This window comes from Kogia breviceps, chromosome 2, assembly GCF_026419965.1.
Source record: "Kogia breviceps isolate mKogBre1 chromosome 2, mKogBre1 haplotype 1, whole genome shotgun sequence".
Lineage (NCBI taxonomy): Eukaryota > Metazoa > Chordata > Mammalia > Artiodactyla > Physeteridae > Kogia > Kogia breviceps.
Window position 1 is genome coordinate 38,818,705 of NC_081311.1, and position 15,387 is coordinate 38,834,091.

The following is a 15,387-nucleotide window of genomic DNA, read 5'->3' on the forward strand; positions in this document are numbered from 1 at the left end:
CAGGGAACTCGATCCCACATGTATGTAGCAACTAAAAGTTCCACATGCTGCAACTAAGGAGCCTGCCTGCCACAACTAAGACCCGGCGCAACCAAATTAATTAATTAATTAACAAAAAAGGGACAGAAGGAAAAAGAAACGAAAAGAAAGCTGCTGTCCTAAAGAAACCAACTGTAGATCAGAAAACTTGCCATTAATTTAAGAATTGTCATTAGCAGGGGGAGAGATAAATTAGGAGTTTGGGTTAAAATATACATACTACCATGTATAAAATAGATAACCAACAAGGACCTATTGTATAGCACAGGGAACTATACTCAGTATTTTGAAATAACCTATATGGGAAAAGAATCTGAAAAAAATATATATTATACCTGAAATCTGTACACCTGAAATTAATACAACATTGTAAATCAATTATACTGCAATAAAAAATAAATTAGAAAAAAGAATCGCATTAGCTTGAGTCATCTAATCTTTTTAAGTCAAATATCTATATTAAATTTGTTTTTTCCTTTCATTTACTACATTAAGAATGAATAATCTCTATGAAGATAAGTGCCATATAAGGCAATGCATTATTAATTTTTAAACCCAATGAGATAAATAAAGTTGATCAAAATCCATGATCAGACAAAACAAGGCAAGAAGTTTATTAGCTTGGGTGGAAAAGGCAGATGGTTATAAATTAATTTGATTCATTCTTAGTAAATTCAGATGATAGGTATGAAATATATAAATGGACAGCGTTTCTGCCCATGAGGTATTTATATATTTTTCCTAGAAATGTTAGAGTTACACTGACAAATCACAATGGAAAGGCAGGCTGATTTTTGAAGAGTTCTTCCAATGTGGGTCTTTAATATTCAAGGCCATCAAATGTGACAAGGGAATCTTTTTAGATTTATTTATTCCCGTTGGAACGTGCCAGGTTCAACAGTAAGATCTGGAGACTTACATTATCAAGAATCACAAGCTACTTACAAAAACAAGCCACTCTCTTAATTGTGATTTGGGAATGGGGCAAATTTCCAGGGATAAGTTGTCACCACAGCCAGGAACAACTGACTAAGAAAGAATGATCTCCAGGTTTTTCCAGAAAGCTGTCTGTTCATTAGGTAATGTTAAAATAGGACAAGGGTGGCAAGCTTTTAAACATTCCAGCTGTAATATTTAATTTTAAATATTCTGTGAGGAATGCAGCCATCCCAGAAGTCTGCGTTAGCTGGTAAATGGCCTAGCGTTTTTGGAAAAAGAAATCTGAAAAGAGCAAATAGCATTCTGAAGTAGAGAAAACCCATTTGTTACTAGCTAGCTGGAGGTCCTCAGGCATGTCACAATGCTCCACATTTGTATGGGGAAGGAATTAAGCTAGGCAGTGGTTCTCAAGGCAGGCAGAATCGAGGAACCTCTTACCCAGCTTTTAAAGAACCCCACACAGACCAATTCAATCCAATTCTTGGGAGTGGTATCCAGGCATCAATATTTTGTAAAGTGTAGCAGGGTTGAGAAACACCAGACTAGATAATCTCTAAGGTCCCACCCAGATCTCAGTAAATGAAAGAGAAAATTCAGAATACCAGCTCAAGAAATGGAACTCAAAAAAACATAAAAGCCGTGCAAGTGTAAAGCAAATCCTAACCAGGGGTGTACAACACACAAATATCAGCAGAGAATGATATTCTCACATGAACTGTGGCTTCATGAACAAAAAAATATGCTTGATTAGTAAAGACAACACCAATAAAAACATTCAAGGCACAGAACATGAAAGGTATTATGTCATTAACATCTGGAGGCACTGGTACTTTTTACCCAATTCCAAATTTATGACATACATACATAACAAGCTCTGACCATTCAAAGACTCAAAGCTCTTTTCAATAGAAATTAAAAATCAAACAGTGTGAAGTGGTAGGTTTTTACTTTCTCACTGAAAAACATCAAGAGTTGATATGGCAAAAACCAAGAGGTTACTTTATGAAGACGTGCATTCCTTGCTTTTTGGATGAAAGAGATAATGCTAAATGATAACAGCCAGAATCAATACTATGACTAAGATTATGACTAAGCACTGTAGGTTGATTCTTAGAAGTGATTCATTTGAACTGGGCCTCAGAAAATAAAACAAAATAAAAACCCTTCCTCATGTGACCTTCTATCTTGGATTTTAGCCAATAGGGCCTGAGTTCTTAAACTGCATATTAGACATGGGCCTTGTCTGGGCATCTGTGAACCCTCTGGAACTGCCTGTAAAAACTGTGTGTGGGGGGGCCTGCGTGGGTGTACCCATGCACAGAGCTTTCTTATCCTTTTTTGAGTCAAGATCTCCTTTGGTAGCCTATGGACCCCTTCTCAGAAAAATGTTTGTAAATGCATAAAATAAAACACAAATGACTGCAAAGAAAAAAAATGAATTAGTTATCAAAATGGTTTTTTAAAATTACAGGACAGTAATAAATGTCCTTCTTTATCAGCATATGAAATAACAAGATCCTGATGTTTAGGTAGACAGCTATAGTAATCATCTTAATTTCAGAGTAATAAAGAACACAGTTATTTTCATGACATCAGCAATATCGGCAACAACTTACGTGATATGAAAATATCTGTAACTTCTATTGCTGATGTAATCACAGGTACTGTTAATACTGCTATGATTTGTTGTCTGTGATCATCATTGAAGGAAGTGAGACATTTCTATTACAGGTTATAAAAATAATTTCCCCATCCAAGTTCACAACCCTCCTAAATCCTCTGGATTCCAGATGAGGAACTTCTGATCTATATCTTTATCCACCTTGAGGGGGTTTGATGATAAGCCTCCAGCAAGGATAGAACATTAGACCACAAAGCACTTAATAAGCATTTCAAGGATTGGTTTCCATAAGGTCCTGCAGACACAGAGCCCTGGAAAGTCACAAAACAGTAGGGAAAAGGTGAAGGGCTCTCTGAGGTGGGACTGAAGGAATGCTCTGTGAGTTTCTGGAGCTAAAGTTCAAATGCATCTTATTTTTAATTTAATATATGTTTGAATGTTCTGCATAGTTCCTAAAACATGTACAGTGACTTACAGGATCCATAAAGCACAGCAAAAGCTCACTTCTGAGTGGATGAGAAAACATCATAAGGGGCATAAAGTGAAATGATACCAAGCACGAAGCTGGTGCAAAAATAGAAAGTGAGCCACAAATTTGCTTCCGAGCTTTTTGGCAAAAATAAAGCTGGACAGTCACAGAACGCACAGTTTCCAAAGGATTACACACACACACACACACACACACACACACACACACACACACACACACACACAAATCCTCAGAAAAAATACAGGCTTTCTGGTACTAAGACTGAAGAGGTATTTCTCCCATGGATCTTTATAAAGAGAATATCATGTGTTGTAATTAATGAACAATATCTTCAATAATATCATTAAAAGAGACGTAACAATGAGTTCCCTAGAACTTTTTAAAAAATAATGTTTTTTTAAAAACAAAACAATGGCAATACACCAAACACGATTCAATTGGGGGCTCATGAAGTAGAGGGGGGTACTCAGCTTTCTGAAGTCAGATGTGAGTGATGTGCTGACAGACCATTGACCTAAGTCAGTCGGAACTGAACACTGGCCCCGCACTGTCAAAAGCAGGGGGTGGCGCACTTTTCTTAAAGAGGCGGATAATAAATATTTTCAGCTTTACAGGCCATACAGTCTATTGCAAATACTCATCTCTGCAGTGAAGGTAGCCACAACATGTAAATAAGTGGGCATCACTCTGTTCTAATAAGCTTTATTTATGGACACTGAAATTTGAATTTCATACACTTTTCACATGTTGTGAGATATAATTCTTCCTTTGATTTTTTACCCAACCATTTAAAAACCATTCTTAGCTTACAGGTTATGCCAAAACAGGGTGGGGGCTGGATTTGGCCACAGGACATAATTTCTTAACTGCTGATCTACAGAATCAAGTTTTCTCCAGGTATCTCTTTGACTCTTGTATCCTTCTCTTTCCTCAAGCCTCTGTCTAAATCAGCTTTTTAAGGTAATAACTCCTTCTATACTTTATATGCAACTATACGTAGATCCAAGCAGGGTGCTATCATGGAGACAGACATGGCTTCAGAATTCATATGTCCCATGGAAATAAGAAGGTAATCCAGCATGAATTAGCAGCAAAGAAATGGTTTAGTTTCCAGTCTCCTCATTAAAATAAACACACAACACCTAAAAAATGTTAATAAAATTTGAATACACAACCTTCTCTATTTCAAGGATCACGTGCTATTTTTTTAGAAGCATATAAAAAATGGGTATAATTATCTGAATCACTTAATTCATGTATTGTAGTGTTTACAGTACTAGACGTTCCAATGAAAATGAGGCCATATGGTATTTCACAGCACACAGTTATCTTGGTACAATCCCAATAAGAAAGCCTTCATTCCAAATATCATTCAGGTGTCCCTGAGCTTCTATCTGCTTGGAGACAAAACAAAGAACTAGGCCACTGAACTTGGCAAACTTGGGTTGTCTCTACTATTATATGGGGTCACCAGAAGGTGTAGGGAATTTATCCCATCTCTTTATTTTAGTAAAGATTTGTAATCCTTATACCCACCCATTCTAGAGAGCGGTTAGGATAATTAATAAGAATTTATGAATAAGCCTTGATGAGTATGATGAAAGAAAGGTATTAATGCAGACCCAGAGGAACCCTGCTATAATTCAGGGAGGGGGCAATTACCCTCATGGAAACACAATACACCCCAAATCAAGTCTCCTAGAAATGTGTAACTGCCTTCAGAAGATGCTCTAAACCACACAATTATAGTGTTCAGCACAGGTCTTAGCTGCCTTTCTAAACACCAGCCCTGTAAGTGTTCCACTGAAGGCTGTGTTTCATTACCTCTGTGTATTTTCTTCATATTCTTTTGCAATTGGTTCTGGTAATGAGGCTGTGTATATGACACAGGCTCCTTGAACCATGAAAGATTAAAATTCTGTGCTGAGCTGTGGAAATGTCAATGAAACCTCTAGTACATCCAGAGAACAGGCCCGTAGCTTGTGGGGCTTTGGGAACTTGTAACTCATGAATGCTCGACTGTGCAGCGCCCACATAATGAACAAGGCCAGGTCTAGAGTTACATGTAAGTCACTGCAATTATTTCTAAGGACACTTTTTCTTGGGTATATGCATTCACCCACTAGAACACTGAAGCTTTGTATTATTAAGGTGAAATGCTGGGTTCGATTCCAAACACTACCGTTCCTAAAATTGGCTGCAAAGCGTCATCCAAACTAACATTTATTGCCTTTTAATGGAATTTTCTCAAATCCACATCTTCTAAAGATTATATACAACATTCCAAAAAGCACCTGAGGAAAATCCCTTTCAAAGCGACCACGTAATCTTTTCAGTTTCTTCACTGCGTTAATCTGCAACCACAAAGTTTAAATGTATGTTTCAATCATCAGAATAATCTTCATTTTGACAGTTGTAGTATCCATGACATCTATTACATTAACAAATGAAGAAAAAAAAAAGACTCATTGAAAATATGGCGTTCGAAGTTAGGAGGGAGTCAGCTCTGGCACTCACACTTAGACATCCTAAGGCAAGTTATTTAATCTCAATAAACCTTACTGTTCTCAACTATAAAATGGGGATAAGAACCTCAACTACTCCATAGGTTACTGTGAGGAGATGAGTTACTGTATGGAAAGTCCCCGAATAAATGCTTGTTCCCTTCCCCTATCTAAGGAACTCAACTGGATCAACAAGGTACCTTCCTCAACCTTGAGAGAGACTCTTAACCTAATCAAGAATGAACATCACAATGTGATGTTTAAAGGACTTATTAAGCCAGAGCCTCAACACTGAGAAGAAAATGGAAGAAACCAGGTATTTATGATGACTCAGATTTTTCCATTCACTGAATGGCTAAGCAGAAGCAACACATCCTTTTAACAGAATTTTGTACCCAAGGTGGCCCACACTGTGAAAGCATGGATTCTGTGATTTAATTTCTCTACTGTCACTACTACTCCCTTCATTTAAATAAGGTAACCTCTCTATTAAAGGACTTTGAGCTCAGCCCCTACAATTACACGCAGCCAATGCCGCTCTTCTCCTCTTGAGCATGGGCTCTCGCCTTTTACACAGTGGTCTCCTGGCAATCAGAATCCAGGTCTGCCTAGTGGCTGTCACTGAGGCTATGGCCCAGGATTGCTGAAAACTTAGCCTTTCCTGACCTATGATGACAGAATGAGACAAACTCCCCCAAATGTTTCTTCCAAACATCATGGAAAGCACCATTTAGGATCTCACAATTTCCAGGCACTCCTCATTGGTCCCCAGTGAAATGGAAGCATTATCTGGTTGCCAACATCCTTAAGCCTTGACTTCCAGGTAGGTCAAATTTTTATTCCGTGAAAAATACATGGGTGGCTTGGTTTCCTTTTATCATCGACAAATCACTGTTACAACTTGGCGCAAGTATTAGCAGCTTTAGTGGAAACAAATCATTCTGTTCACATTTGTTGAATACTGACCTAGTGGTAAAACTACGCAATAAAAACTATTACCCCGGGCTTCCCTGGTGGCGCAGTGGTTGAGAGCCCTCCTGCCGATGCAGGGGACACGGGTTCGTGCCCCGGTCCGGGAAGATCCCACATGCCGCGGATTGGCCGGGCCCGTGAGCCATGGCCGCTGAGCCTGCGCGTCCGGAGCCTGCGCTCCGCAACGGGAGAGGCCACAGCAGTGAGAGACCCGCGTACCGGGAAAAAGAAAAAAAAAAAGCTATTTACCCCTACTTGTTGAGTCTGAGCACAAAGAAAATTTATTTTCCCATTCAGTTTATGTCACCATAAAGAAAGAAATGTGTGTGATGGCAAGGGTAACATGCATTTGCGAGTGTATGCCACTCTACTCTTTTTACAAAAGTGCTGGGGAATGTCTCAATAGAATTCCTTATTATTATGTTGAGATATCAGCAGTAGGCAGCTGCCAAAATATTTTACAAATGAAGCAGTAATATATTACTAGTTGCCCAATCCTGCTGTGTTTGCTACTTGGCGTTTGTCTCATTCCCTCTGAATTAAACAACTTATTAACTACAGAGGAGCTAATAAGATTTTAGCTTCTCCTGTGGGGAACTCTCTAAAGATTTATTTCAGTTAAATGACTTCCCTCCTGACTATTTGTTCACAAACTTGCTTCAGGAGATGGTGAGGACTAAATGAGTTAATGCACAGGCAGGCTCTGGAAACAGTGCCTGCCACATCAGAAGTTCTCAATGCAGATGATAAGTCACAACAGAGTGGGAATTTTCTAACAAAACATGCTCTAAAAATCGAAACTCCTGATAAATATGCAAATCTCACAGTCGGAATTGTAATCCCTATGTTTTATTAGATCTCTTCTTAGTCAAATGGCTAATTTAATCACAGTAGATGAATGCAAATTTTTTTAATTTTATTTTTTAGTAACTACTCAGAACATTGTTGTATTAGTGACACAATGGCCCAAGAGCTGTACTTATTCATATAATTCAGGAAAAGACTCTATTGGAACTCCGCAATTAGGTAGATTTAGTTGGCAGGACCATGCAATTATTGTGATCGACTTCATGGTACTTCATGAACTTGGGAAACAATGGAAATGAATGGATTTAGAGATAAAACTGGAAATTCCGAGAACTACAACAAGAACTGAGACCTTAATGTATAACTGAACTTGCCCCAACTTTTGCCTACTATGGTTTTATCTGTATTGCACGCTATGCAAGCATTATTATCTTTTTTCTTGTTTTTGATAAAATGATTAAACTGTTTGAGAAGGTTTAAGAAAGAGTATGTGAGGTTGGGAAATCTGGGGGGGTATGAGTTGAATTTTCTAAAGAGAAACAGACTGGCCTATGAAAAATATTTCAAAATGGTAAAGTTACATTTTTCAAACACTGCTCTCTGGTGCGTGTTTTCTATCTCCAGAATATCAAAACAAGATGCTAAAGCTAAATCAAAGTGTAACTGTGGGGCTTCCTTGGTGGCGCAGTGGTTAAGAATCCGCCTGCCAATGCAGGGGACACGGGTTCGAGCCCTGGTCCGGGAAGATCCCACACGCCGCAGAGAAACTAAGCCTGTGTGCCACAACCACTGAGCCTGAGCTCTAGAGACTGCGAGCCACAACCACTGAGCCCACATGCCACAACTACTGAAGCCCGCGTGCCTGGAACCCATGCTCCGCAACAAGAGAAGCCACCACAATGAGAAGTCCGTGCACTGCAACGAAGAGTAGCCCCCGCTCGCTGCAACTAGAGAAAGCCCGTGGGCAGCAACGAAGACCCAATGCAGCCAAACATAAATAAATAAATATTTTTTTTTTAAAAAAGAATATAAGGCTTTGGTAGCTCTAGCAAACTATGGAAATGAAAGGTCCTGGTTGGGTCATTCAAAAAATGTTTGTTGAGTGAATGAAGTGAACAAATATGTAAGTGAGGATCTGACACGAACTAAAAAAGGAAAAGTTTTTTAGAGCTCTTAAAGGAAAACAAAATAATATACAATGGAATCACAGCAGAGGACGAAAAAGTGAATTCAGGTTTTAACAGTAGGAAATATATAAAAATAAAAATCATCACCAACATCTTAGTTGCCTATTTTGCTAAAAGTTGAGAAAGCATGAGTTATCCATAAATAAATGATTAGGGAAGGTATAGATGAATGAAGTAATGGGGATAAAATCTCAGACTACACTGTAGGTGGTTTAAGTCTCCAAGCAAAGTCTGCAAATAATTTTTCAAGCCCACACTCAGCACGCATTAAAAAGAAAAAAAAAGTAATTGTAATATTAGACTGGACATAGATGCTTGGTGGATAAGAATCCATATTTTTATAACAAAACATAAAAAGATGTTAACTAGATATTTAAAGCAAATATTAACCTAGCATAGAAATGATCACTTTTAATGATGTAGCATTTGATATATTTATGTAACTGTTTCAGAAAAGCTTGATAACAGGTCACATTTTTTTGCCAAAAATTAATATTTGGTGCTAGACAGATATTAGACTGAGCTTGCCATGTTTATGCTGCACCCATGTTTTCACAATACCAGTAATAGCAAAATCAACTTCAGGAGTAAATGTGAAATACAGAAAGAGTTGCTGATTAGATTTTTCTCCTTTTATTCTTTTATTTTTATTTTATTTATTTATTTTTTTTTTTGCGGTACGCAGGGCTCTCACGGTTGTGGCCGCTCCCGTTGCGGAGCACAGGTTCCGGACGCGCAGGCTCAGCGGCCATGGCTCAAGGGCCCGGCCAATCCGCGGCATGTGGGATCTTCCCGGACTGGGGCACGAACCTGCGTCCCCTGCATCGGCAGGCGGACTCTCAACCACTGCGCCACCAGGGAAGCCCCTGATTAGATTTTAAAGGAAGTCACACCAGCCAACTGATGAAAGTCACTTAACACACCATGTGTTATCAGAGGCAAAATAGATTTTAAGTTTTAATACAATGGCTCTTTGGCAGAGAGAAAAAAAATTTCCATCTTGTGTGCCAACTTATTCTAAACTGAAAAAAAATTATTTGGTGATCAAAAGGCAAGAAAGAGGATCCATAGACCACATTTGTCACGAATCCAATGTTAATGTTAATTAACCTTTCTGAAAAAATTCTATTTAATATTTATTAGAAACAAAGGGAGCTTAGGTGCCAGTGTGAGTCTGAGAAGGGGAGTGGTGTTCTGGGCCTGGTGCTGGGCTTGGGGTAAGAGAAGCCAAATAGCTTTGGGGACTCTGAAAGCAGGGGCACTAGGCGTGCTGCTGATCTTCAACAGATCCCAAGGCAGAGGAAGCATGGACAGACTCCAGCAGACCCTCGAGCTCCTCAAAGTCCCAGCATGGCCACACCGGAGCAGAAGCACAGTTCCCACCCTTCTGGGAGTAGGGGGGCAATGTCAAAGATCTTAGACAGGGCTTCCCTGGTGGCGCAGTGGTTGAGAATCCGCCTGCCGATGCAGGGGACACGGGTTCGTGCCCCGGTCCGGGAAGATCCCACATGCCGCGGAGCGGCTGGGCCCGTGAACCATGGCCGCTGAGCCTGCGCGTCCGGAGCCTGTGCTCCGCAACGGGAGAGGCCACAACAGTGAGGGGCCCGCGTACCGCAATAAATAAATAAATAAAAGATCTTAGACAGCCTGGCCGAACTTCCCCCCCAAGTTGTGCTGGAGCAGCAGGATGGCCTCAAAGTACCCACGAGAGCATGGGAGAAGCAAGGAAAGGTGCTGAAACTGAAGGAGCTTTCAGACAGGAATGCACTTGAACTGGACCAACACTAAGGATGAGACAGGACAATGCACATCGCTACAGATGCCCCGAAGGCAGAAGCCACAAGACAAGCTGAGCACTGCTCACCTCCTCCGCCCAGGAATTAAATTAATTTCTGACTAGCAATCTGACTTAAGTTTATTTGTTCTTAAAGTACTCCTTTGATAAGAATGTTATAGGTATAATAAGGGAAAGGGATGATATGAAATGTTAATGATACACAGGAATCAAGAAAAGGCAGAGATTTTTTGTTTCCAGCAATGATGGTCTAGGTTATACAGTCCAATACTTCATAAAAACAAATTTAAAGTGCAGGCTATAATATACAATAATCTAATTAGAAACATCAAACACCCAAGAAGATAGTAAGGAACTACCAGGCCAAAATCTGCGGGAAAGCAAGAACCTAAGAGGTAAGCAAGCAGGGAGGCACTTTTGCCCTGATAGGGGCACATGTGCATGGATTTTGACAGCCTCACGGGGAGGTGAAACAGAACTCAAAGACTAGAACGTAGCCAAGTGGGGAGAATACAAAGGCCTTTGTCTACACTAAGCTGAGTTTCCCAAGAGTCACCCCCTAAAAATAAGAGTGAACCAGAATTAACCCACTTCCCACTTCGAAAGACTGCAGGGACAATGGCCTTGACATGGAAAGTGTACATAAGGAGTCACGGGGAGGTGGGGATAGTCCATGAGGACTTGTACTCACCAGCTGGTCCCTGTGTGCAAAACTGCAGCTCAAATTCACATCACCTGGGTGGTCTAACAAACTTTAAGTGGTAAGTTTAGGTCAAAGTGGTGCCAGACTAGTAGTGCCACCAGGCACCTGGCAGAAACAAAAGCAAATCCTCCAGGGGGTTGGTGGGGTGGGGGGAAGGCCATTCATCCTAAGCCTCAAAGAATCCCTACAGGTAATTTTTCAGTGGTAATGATGAATATCCAGGCAAAAATAAGCAAGCACACAAGAGCAGACAGGTAAGAGGGGAGTGGGGGAAATCTAAGCAAAATAGAGATGCTAAAAACAAATTCATTCACGAATGAATTCTGCAGCCTTTTATGCAAAAAAAAAAATTTTATGGAGCACCTACTCAGTGCCAAGCTCTATACAAAGCTGCTGGGGACAGGTGCCATTTCACCTGTCAGATGAGCAAATCACCTAAGGGATGAAAGGTTAGTTGAAATGCCATTATATTTATTTTTATTTACTTTTGGTTTCTGTGTTTTCCAAAGACTTCCAAACACAAAGATGTTGGAAGATGTTACTATTTAGTGACAGGTTTTGAAATAAACAGTAATCTCCTAGGACTGAAATTGACATCACTGATTCCTTTCTCAGACTCTCATTCTCCAAAGGTTCCATGTTTGAGTTCAGCCTAATTATCCCCTAAGCAAACCAGAGAGCCACATGCATTAACAGGAAGACAAAGTGGTGAAAGATAAAGATAACTATCTCAGAGATAACAAACTCAGAGTTAATGATACTTATCTTTAACGTATAAGTCCAAAGAAATGATCATGAAATAACAGCATGAATCAGACAACATTAATTTTAAGATAGAGCTGGAAACAGTTGAAGGCACAGGAAGGGTGAAGAGAAATTAGTCTAAAATTTACTTATATATAGATTGCCTTTCTTGAATAAGGTTGTTGGCAAAATCTTGCTGATTATTTGGGTTACTCTGGTACATCCACACTAATTATCAACCTTTGTCTTCTACTCAGCTTTTTACAATTAGAATTCAAATCATCACCTCTATACTTCTCTATTTGTTTGCTTTTATTAAATATTCTTACGGTTGTCGTTTACTGAGCCTGTGGAATGGTCTGACCTGTGCTTTCTTCTCCTTGCTGGGCAAACCAAGACAGTATGGTGTAATAAAAATAATAACAGTAGCAACTGCATATGGGCCTAGAACTGAGCAAGACAGTTTTTAGGAGTTATTTACTCCTCACAACGATTGTAAGGGGTAAGTCATTACAGACGAGGACATTTATGGGCCAGAGAAATAGAGGGAACAGGAGCAGGGGCTTCAAAATTGGAGCAACTTGAATTTAAATCCTGACCTGCGCCTGGCATTTCTCCTCCCCTAGAGGTGAGGCTCAGTTTTCTGGGGTGAAGCCTGCTGTGAGGATGAAATGAAATACAGCACAGCTTAGGGCCAGGACTCTGGGAAGTACTTGTTTTTCCTTCCTTCCAATGGTTGCTCATCTGGAAATTCATGTCTTGCCTTACACAGCATCTTCAAATAGTTTTAAAAGTAGCTACCTCCAGGAAAATAATGCAATATTGTACAGAGTTTTTAAAATAATAAAAAGGTGGATAATCACTTACATTTAGGGAGAGCTTTAACTTTTCAGTAGCCCTTCACTCCCTTCCAAACACTGCTTGTTTGACCCTTTGGAAAATATTTTAATATCTCAGTTGACTTTTTTTTAGATTGGTTGTCTCCAGGACATAACATTGTGGGCCTTGAAAAATGCTAATCCAAGACATGATGCAAGAAGAAAGGACCAGGCCTTTGCCTTTCTTTCCAGTCCTCTGGCTGCAGTCTGCCTCTTTCCTTCTCCTGGGATCTATGTGTGTATCGAGGGGATGGGAGGTGGCCAGGGTTGGAAGTAAATCAAGGGTGGGAGGGAGGGCCGTGACAGGTAGCTGTCTTTGGTTGCCATGGTAAGGATGCCTAACACAGGAGGAATGTGTTACCTTCCCTTATAAAAGAAACTTTCCTTTTTTATTTTTCTCAAGCTTGTGAGAAAATCATCCTACCTTCTCACGTTTAAACCAAAACTACCTACTCCTCTAACAGTGGTCTGAACTGAAAGGCTATATTCATCCAGAAAGTGTGGCTAAAAAAACCCCGGGAAAGATGTATTCACCCCAGTATCCTGGCTGGCACACAGCAGGGGCTCAACAAACATTTGGAGTTACTGCAGTACCTGGGATGTGAACTGATCATCCTCTGTTGACAATAGAGAACATAATGTAATGAATTCTGCGAGTCCCTAAAAAGATCAGCCCAGGGCTTCCCTGGTGGCACAGTGGTTGAGAGTCTACCTGCCGATGCAGGAGACACAGGTTCGTGCCCCGGTTCGGGAAGATCCCACATGCCGCGGAGCGGCTGGGCCCGTGAGCTATGGCCACTGAGCCTGCGCGTCCGGAGCCTGTGCTCCGCAATGGGAGAGGCCACAACAGTGAGAGGCCCACATTGTACCAAAAAAAAAAAAAAAAAAAAATCAGCCCAGCCTCACTTCCAGGAAACCTTCCTAGATCAGCAAGACTCACTTCTCAAATAATTGATTAGTTCAGAGGTCACACATGTGGACAGATTTTGTTTTGGCTTTCAAGTTTCAAAACACATTTTGAGTTAACATTTAAAGCTTGAGAGATTTCATATGCATTTACAGCTGACTTGCTTTACCCAATAGTATCTATCCGCCTCTTTGGGGAACTTGTGCTGGTGCCCTGGATTATAATCATGTTGGCTAAATAAAAGTTCACAAGTCCTGCTAGCTGTTTCAGGTGTTAATTTCATCCTATGCAGAACACACACACACACACACCCCTCCAAACAAAAAATAGAAGGTTCCAAATGTGTAAATACAAAAACCAAACCCTCCGGTCCTCAAATTTCTCACTTTCTCTGTCTGTGCAGTTGCCACGATCAGTGTGTAAAACCCCTGTTTTCAAACCTTTCACTTCACAGGCTCTCGCTGACTGGAGGCATGAAGGGGAAAGACCACCTGTCCCTTCATCACTAATGCTTGACAAAGCAACCCCATTGGGAAGGAATTCTTGATGCAAGCAAGGAGGTAAGAATTAAAACCTCACTGATAGGGGCTTCCCTGGTGGCGCAGTGATTGAGAGTCCGCCTGACGATGCAGGCGACACGGGTTTGTGCCCCGGTCCGGGAGGATCCCACATGCCGCGGAGCGGCTGGGCCCGTGAGCCATGGCCACTGAGCCTGCGCGTCCAGAGCCTGTGCTCCGCAACGGGAGATGCCACAACAGTGAGAGGCCCGCGTACGCCGAAAAAAAAAAAAAAACCTCACTGATATAAAAGGCTACTAAGTGCCACAGCAGGTTGTCATTTAGAAGATACCTTTGAGAATTTTACAGAAATTAATAAAATTAAATAGGAATAAAACACAAGTGATTTGCACTTAATATTTTCAAATATAATACTGAGAGTCTCTCCACTTTAAAATCACTCCTGTAAAAGGCAACTGGACCCCGACCATTCTCCCTTCTCAAGTTGATGCCGCCTTCCCCCTGGATCTTCCTGCGGGTCCAGTGTGGTTCTCTGAAACCACAGAGGCCCCATTCCCTTCCCCTTGTTGCTGAAGTCCACACTTCTAGCCCCGGCATGGCCCCTCCACTCCCCTTCCCCAATTCATGTTTTTTTTCAACCTCTCCCGCCGCCTGCCACAAATACACCTCAAAGATATTTCAGTAATAAGTGTTATATAATAATAGTAATAAACATTTATTTATTGATCACCTACTATGTGCCAAGCGCAAGTCTAACTGTTGGACAGAGGTCAGCCCGTTACCTAACCACCATAATCATCTGAGGCTTGTAGTGTGGTAGTGAAAAGATGAGTGCTCAGCAGTCAGACTGCTGGCTGGGGTCTGCACAAGGCTTGCAGACCACCCCTGGTGTGGCCCAAATGCTGGCTACCAGGCTGTTTCCGACTCTAAGAGTCTATGATCACTGCTGCCATGTTTAAGGATGCAAAATTTATAGGAGCCCCTATCACTAAGTGGGAAAGAAACTTTTCGAGGAACCCTCTATTTCCCACAATGGGGGTGGCCCAGATTAATCCTGGAGAAAATTGAGCCTCCTGAAAACAGTCCCCTCATCTCACCCCACCAAGCTGAGCGGCCCCCCATGACTGAACCCGAGGTGCCACCCGATTCCAACAGGGAAGCTGACTCAAGCTAGAGTCCTGCCAGTGTAGAAATGCAATTTCCTCCCTTACGTCTAGATGGTCGCAGTTTCCTTTATGAATGTCTGTCATGAAAGTCCACTCCAAGGAGTTTGCGTGGACAAA

At 41.1% G+C, this 15,387-nt stretch overlaps 1 protein-coding gene across 4 annotated transcripts in view; it reads right to left on the reverse strand.

The window, feature by feature from the left end:
• The window catches only part of PAPSS2 (3'-phosphoadenosine 5'-phosphosulfate synthase 2), a 204,375-nt gene that overhangs the window by 70,268 nt on the left and 118,720 nt on the right, over positions 1-15,387 (reverse strand). The window lies entirely within an intron of this gene.